Source organism: Heterodontus francisci, chromosome 10 (assembly GCF_036365525.1).
Source record: "Heterodontus francisci isolate sHetFra1 chromosome 10, sHetFra1.hap1, whole genome shotgun sequence".
NCBI classification, from domain to species: domain Eukaryota; kingdom Metazoa; phylum Chordata; class Chondrichthyes; order Heterodontiformes; family Heterodontidae; genus Heterodontus; species Heterodontus francisci.
Genome location: NC_090380.1, coordinates 124570260 through 124577329, shown reverse-complemented (window position 1 = coordinate 124577329; position 7070 = coordinate 124570260). Strand labels below are relative to the sequence as shown.

At 50.8% G+C, this 7070-nt stretch overlaps 1 protein-coding gene across 2 annotated transcripts in view; it reads left to right on the top strand.

The window, feature by feature from the left end:
• Nucleotides 1-3364: 3364 nt before the first annotated feature.
• Nucleotides 3365-7070, top strand: part of cbsa (cystathionine beta-synthase a) — a 47747-nt gene continuing 44041 nt past the window's right edge. Inside the window, exon 1 of one of the 2 annotated variants that reach the window (XM_068041317.1) lies at nt 3365-3529. The gene's annotated coding sequence lies outside the window, so the exon portion shown is untranslated. The remainder of the gene's footprint in view (nt 3530-7070) is intronic. The other variant, XM_068041316.1, reaches the window with a different exon arrangement.

The following is a 7070-nucleotide window of genomic DNA, read 5'->3' as shown; positions in this document are numbered from 1 at the left end:
GGTATGTTTTTACGTTTGTACATTGGTATGTTTGTACATTGGTATGTTTGTACATTTGTGCATTGGTACATTGGTATGTTTGTGCATTTGTATGTTTGTATGTTTGTACATTGGTATGTTTGTACATTGGTATGTTTGTATGTTTGTACATTGGTATGTTTGTACATTTGTACATTGGTATGTTTGTATGTTTGTACATTGGTATGTTACATTGGTATGTTTGTATGTTTGTACATTTGTACATTGGACATTGATATGTTTGTATGTTTGTACATTGTTATGTTTGTACATTTGTACATTGGTATGTTTGTATGTTTGAACATTGGTAAGTTTGTATGTTTGTACATTGGTATGTTTGTACGTTTGTACATTGTTATGTTTGTACATTGGTATGTTTGGACATTGGTATGTTTTTACATTGGTATGTTTGTACATTTGTATGTTTGTATGTTTGTACATTGGTATGTTTGTACATTGGTATGTTTGTACATTGGTATGTTTGTATGTTTGTACATTGGTATGTTTGTACATTTGTACATTGGTATGTTTGTATGTTTGTACATTTGTACATTGGACATTGATATGTTTGTATGTTTGTACATTGGTATGTTTGTATGTTTGTACATTGGTATGTTTGTACATTGGTATGTTTGTACATTTGTACATTGGTATGTTTGTATGTTTGTACATTGGTATGTTTGTACATTTGTACATTGGTATGTTTGTATGTTAGTACATTTGTACATTGGTATGTTTGTATGTTTGTACATTGGTATGTTTGTATGTTTGAACATTGGTATGTTTGTATGTTTGAACATTGGTATGTTTGTACATTTGTACATTGGTATGTTTGTATGTTTGTACATTGGTATGTTTGTACATTGGTATGTTTGTACATTGGTATGTTTGTACATTTGTACATTGGTATGTTTGTATGTTTGTACATTGGTATGTTTGTACATTTGTATGTTTGTACATTGGTATGTTTGTATGTTTGTACATTGGTAAGTTTGTACGTTTGTACATTGGTATGTTTGTACATTGGTATGTTTGTATTATTGTACATTGGTCTGTTTGTACGTTTGTACATTGGTATGTTTGTACGTTTGTACATTGGTATGTTTGTACGTTTGTACATTGTAATGTTTGTACATTGGTATGTTTGTACATTTGTACATTTGTATTTTTGTACATTGGTATGTTTGTACATTTGTTCATTGGTATGTTTGTATGTTTGTACATTGGTATGTTTGTACATTTGTACATTGGTATGTTTGTACATTGGTATGTTTGTACGTTTGTATGTTTTTACATTGGTATGTTTGTATGTTTGTACATTGGTATGTTTGTACATTGGTATGTTTGTACATTGGTATGTTTGTACATTGGTATGTTTGTACATTTGTACATTGGTACATTGGTATGTTTGTACATTGGTATGTTTTTACATTTGTATGTTTGTATGTTTGTACATTGGTATGTTTGTACATTGGTATGTTTGTATGTTTGTACATGGGTATGTTTGTACGTTTGTACATTGGTATGTTTGTACATTTGTGCATTGGTATGTTTGTATGTTTGTACATTGGTATGTTTGTACATTGGTCTGTTTGTACATTGGTATGTTTGAACATTTGTACATTGGTATGTTTGTATGTTTGTACATTGGTATGTTTGTACATTTGTACATTGGTATGTTTGCACATTTGTACATAGGTATGTTTGTATGTTTGTACATTGGTATGTTTGTACGTTTGTACATAGGTATGTTTGTATGTTTGTACATTGGTATCTTTGTATTATTGTACATTGGTCTGTTTGTACGTTTGTACATTGGTATGTTTGTACGTTTGTACATTGGTATGTTTGTACATTGGTATGTTTGTACATTTGTACATTGGTATTTTTGTACATTGGTATTTTTGTACATTTGTTCATTGGTATGTTTGTATGTTTGTACATTGGTATGTTTGTACATTTGTACATTGGTATGTTTGCACATTGGTATGTTTGTACATTGGTATGTTTGTACATTTGTACAGTGGTATGTTTGTATGTTTGTACATTGGTATGTTTGTATGTTTGTACATTGGTATGTTTGTACATATGTACATTGGTATGTTTGTATGTTTGTACATTGGTATGTTTGTACATTTGTACAGTGGTATGTTTGTACGTTTGTACATTGGTATGTTTGTACGTTTGTAGATTGGTATGTTTGTACATTGGTATGTTTGTACATTTGTACATTGGTATTTTTGTACATTGGTATGTTTGTACATTTGTTCATTGGTATGTTTGTATGTTTGTACATTGGTATGTTTGTACATTTGTACATTGGTATGTTTGCACATTGGTATGTTTGTACATTGGTATGTTTGTACATTTGTACAGTGGTATGTTTGTACGTTTGTACATTGGTATGTTTGCATGTTTGTACATTGGTATGTTTGTACATATGTACATTGGTATGTTTGTATGTTTGTACATTGGTATGTTTGTACATTGGTATGTTTGTACGTTTGTACATTGGTATGTTTTTACGTTTGTACATTGGTATGTTTGTACATTGGTATGTTTGTACATTTGTACATTGGTATGTTTGTACATTGGTATGTTTGTACATTGGTATGTTTTTACATTTGTATGTTTGTATGTTTGTACATTGGTATGTTTGTACATTGGTATGTTTGTATGTTTGTACATTGGTATGTTTGTACATTTGTGCATTGGTATGTTTGTATGTTTGTACATTGGTATGTTTGTACATTGGTATGTTTGTACGTTTGTACATTGGTATGTTTTTACGTTTGTACATTGGTATGTTTGTACATTGGTATGTTTGTACATTTGTACATTGGTATGTTTGTACATTGGTATGTTTGTATGTTTGTACATTGGTATGTTTGTACATTTGTGCATTGGTATGTTTGTATGTTTGTACATTGGTCTGTTTGTACATTGGTATGTTTTTACATTTGTATGTTTGTATGTTTGTACATTGGTATGTTTGTACATTGGTATGTTTGTATGTTTGTACATTGGTATGTTTGTACATTTGTGCATTGGTATGTTTGTATGTTTGTACATTGGTATGTTTGTACATTGGTCTGTTTGTACATTGGTATGTTTGAACATTTGTACATTGGTATGTTTGTACGTTTGTACATTGGTATGTTTGTATGTTTGTACATTGGTATGTTTGTATTATTGTACATTGGTCTGTTTGTACGTTTGTACATTGGTATGTTTGCACATTGGTATGTTTGTATGTTGTCTGGGTTTCCATTGATTTTGGAGGAAATGCGACGCCTCCTGAATCAGCCAATCAGAGAGCGGGGTGCTGCGGAGGGCGGGGCCCGGAATTTGATACAAAAAGGATACAAAAGCGGAAACAGAAATAGAATCGGATCCGCGGGAATTGGAGTTAGAGAGAGGAAGGAATAGTTCGATCCAAATCCAAATCCCGATCCCGATCCACAACCAGATCTACCGGGAACCCGGCATCGAGACAGCGCCACAGAGAGAGGTACCGCCGGGCGGCTTCGGGACTGCAGCCGAATCCGGCTCCGCTGCAGTTGCATCATCTTGAGTTCAACTCCCCCCCCCTCCCCTCTCCCTCTCCTCTCCTCTCCCCCCACCTCTCCTCTCCCCCCTCCTCACCTCTCCCTCTCCCCCCCCCCCTCTCCTCTCCTCTCCTCCCCCCCTCCTCCTCCTCTCCTCTCCTCTCCCCCTCCTCCTCTCCTCTCCTCTCCCCCCCTCCTCTCCTCTCCTCCCCCCCCCCCCCCTCCTCTCCTCTCCCCCCCCCCCTCCTCCTCTCCTCTCCCCCCCCCCCCCTCCTCTCCTCTCCCCCCCCCCCCCTCCTCTCCTCTCCCCCCCCCCCTCCTCTCCTCTCCCCCCCCCCCCTCCTCTCCTCTCCCCCCCCCCTCCTCTCCTCTCCCCCCCCCCTCCTCTCCTCTCCCCCCCCCCCCTCCTCTCTCTCCCCCCCCCCTCCTCTCCTCTCCCTCCCCCCCCCCCTCCTCTCCTCTCCCCCCCCCCCCTCCTCTCCTCTCCCCCCCCACCTCCTCTCCTCCCCCCTCCTCCTCTCCTCTCCCCCCCCCCCCTCCTCTCCTCTCCCCCCCCCCCCCTCCTCTCCTCTCCCCCCCCCCCCTCCTCCTCTCCTCTTCCTCCCCCCCCTCCTCCTCTCCTCTTTCCCCCCCCTCCTCCTCTCCTCTTTCCCCCCCCCTCCTCCTCTCCTCTTTCCCCCCCCCTCCTCCTCTCCTCTTTCCCCCCCCCTCCTCCTCTCCTCTTTCCCCCCCCCTCCTCCTCTCCTCTTCCCCCCCCCCTCCTCCTCTCCTCTCCCCCCCCCCCTCCTCCTCTCCTCTCCCCCCCCCCCTCCTCCTCTCCTCTCCCCCCCCCCTCCTCTCCTCTCCCCCCCCCCCCTCCTCCTCTCCTCTCCCCCCCCCCCTCCTCCTCTCCTCTTTCCCCCCCCCCCTCCTCCTCTCCTCTTTCCCCCCCCCCCTCCTCCTCTCCTCTTTCCCCCCCCCCCTCCTCCTCTCCTCTTTCCCCCCCCCCCTCCTCCTCTCCTCTTCCCCCCCCCTCCTCCTCTCCTCTTCCCCCCCCCTCCTCCTCTCCTCTTTCCCCCCCCCCTCCTCCTCTCCTCTTTCCCCCCCCCCTCCTCCTCTCCTCTTTCCCCCCCCCCTCCTCCTCTCCTCTTCCCCCCCCCCCTCCTCCTCTCCTCTTCCCCCCCCCCCCTCCTCCTCTCCTCTTTCCCCCCCCTCCTCCTCTCCTCTTTCCCCCCCTCCTCCTCTCCTCTTTCCCCCCCTCCTCCTCTCCTCTTTCCCCCCCCTCCTCCTCTCCTCTTCCCCCCCCTCCTCCTCTCTCTTTCCTCCCCCCCCTCCTCCTCTCCTCTTTCCTCCCCCCCCTCCTCCTCTCCTCTTTCCTCCCCCCCTCCTCTCTCCTCTTCCTCCCCCCCACCCTCCTCTCCTCCTCCCCCCCCCTCCTCCTCTCCTCTTTCCTCCCCCCCCTCCTCCTCTCCTCTTTCCTCCCCCCCCACCTCCTCTCCTCCTTTCCTCCCCCCCCCCTCCTCCTCTCCTCTTCCCCCCCCCCCTCCTCCTCTCCTCTTTCCCCCCCCTCCTCCTCTCCTCTTTCCCCCCCCCTCCTCCTCTCCTCTTTCCCCCCCCCCTCCTCCTCTCCTCTTTCCCCCCCCCCCTCCTCCTCTCCTCTTTCCCCCCCCCCTCCTCTCTCCTCTTCCCCCCCCCCTCCTCCTCTCCTCTTCCCCCCCCCCCCTCCTCACTCCTCTTCCCCCCCCCCTCCTCCTCTCCTCTTTCCCCCCCCCCTCCTCCACTCCTCTTTCCCCCCCCCCCTCCTCCTCTCCTCTTCCTCCCCCCCCTCCTCTCACCTCTTTCCTCCCCCCCCCTCCTCCTCTCCTCTTTCCCCCCCCCCCTCCTCCTCTCCTCTTTCCCCCCCTCCACCTCCCTCTTCCCCCCCCTCCTCCTCTCCTCTTTCCCCCCCCCTCCTCCTCTCCTCTTTCCCCCCCCCCTCCTCCTCTCCTCTTTCCCCCCCCCCCCTCCTCCTCTCCTCTTCCCCCCCCCCCCTCCTCCTCTCCTCTTTCCCCCCCCCCCTCCTCCTCTCCTCTTTCCCCCCCCCCCTCCTCCTCTCCTCTTTCCCCCCCCCCCTCCTCCTCTCCTCTTTCCCCCCCCCCTCCTCCTCTCCTCTTTCCTCCCCCCCCCCTCCTCCTCTCCTCTTTCCTCCCCCCCCCTCCTCCTCTCCTCTTTCCTCCCCCCCCCTCCTCCTCTCCTCTTTCCTCCCCCCCCCTCCTCCTCTCCTCTTTCCCTCCCCCCCCCCTCCTCCTCTCCTCTTTCCTCCCCCCCCCCTCCTCCTCTCCTCCCCCCCCCCTCCTCCTCTCCTCTTTCCTCCCCCCCCCCTCCTCCTCTCCTCTTTCCTCCCCCCCCCCTCCTCCTCTCCTCTTTCCTCCCCCCCCCCCTCCTCCTCTCCTCTTTCCTCCCCCCCCCCTCCTCCTCTCCTCTTTCCTCCCCCCCCCCTCCTCCTCTCCTCTTTCCTCCCCCCCCCTCCTCCTCTCCTCTTTCCTCCCCCCCCTCCTCCTCTCCTCTTTCCTCCCCCCCCTCCTCCTCTCCTCTTTCCTCCCCCCCCCCTCCTCCTCTCCTCTTTCCTCCCCCCCCCCCTCCTCCTCTCCTCTTTCCTCCCCCCCCCCTCCTCCTCTCCTCTTTCCTCCTCCCCCCCCTCCTCCTCTCCTCTTTCCTCCTCCCCCCCCTCCTCCTCTCCTCTTTCCTCCTCCCCCCCTCCTCCTCTCCTCTTTCCTCCTCCCCCCCCTCCTCCTCTCCTCTTCCTCCTCCCCCCCTCCTCCTCTCCTCTTTCCTCCTCCCCCCCCTCCTCCTCTCCTCTTTCCTCCTCCCCCCCCTCCTCCTCTCCTCTTTCCTCCTCCCCCCCCCTCCTCCTCTCCTCTTTCCTCCTCCCCCCCCCTCCTCCTCTCCTCTTTCCTCCTCCCCCCCCTCCTCCTATCCTCTTTCCTCCTCCCCCCCTCCTCCTCTCCTCTTTCCTCCTCCCCCCCCTCCTCCTCTCCTCTTTCCTCCTCCCCCCCTCCTCCTCTCCTCTTTCCTCCTCCCCCCCCTCCTCCTCTCCTCTTTCCTCCTCCCCCCCCTCCTCCTCTCCTCTTTCCTCCTCCCCCCCTCCTCCTCTCCTCTTTCCTCCTCCCCCCCTCCTCCTCTCCTCTTTCCTCCTCCCCCCCTCCTCCTCTCCTCTTTCCTCCTCCCCCCCTCCTCCTCTCCTCTTTCCTCCTCCCCCCCTCCTCCTCTCCTCTTTCCTCCCCCCCCCCTCTCCCCTCCTCTCCTCTTTCCTCCCCCCCCCCTCTCCCCTCCTCTCCTCTTTCCTCCCCCCCCCCCTCTCCCCTCCTCTCCTCTTTCCTCCCCCCCCCCCTCTCCCCTCCTCTCCTCTTTCCTCCCCCCCCCCTCTCCCCTCCTCTCCTCTTTCCTCCCCCCCCCCCTCTCCCCTCCTCTCCTCTTTCCTCCCCCCCCCCCTCTCCCCTCCTCTCCTCTTTCCTCCCCCCCCCCTCTCCCCTCCTCTCCTCTTTC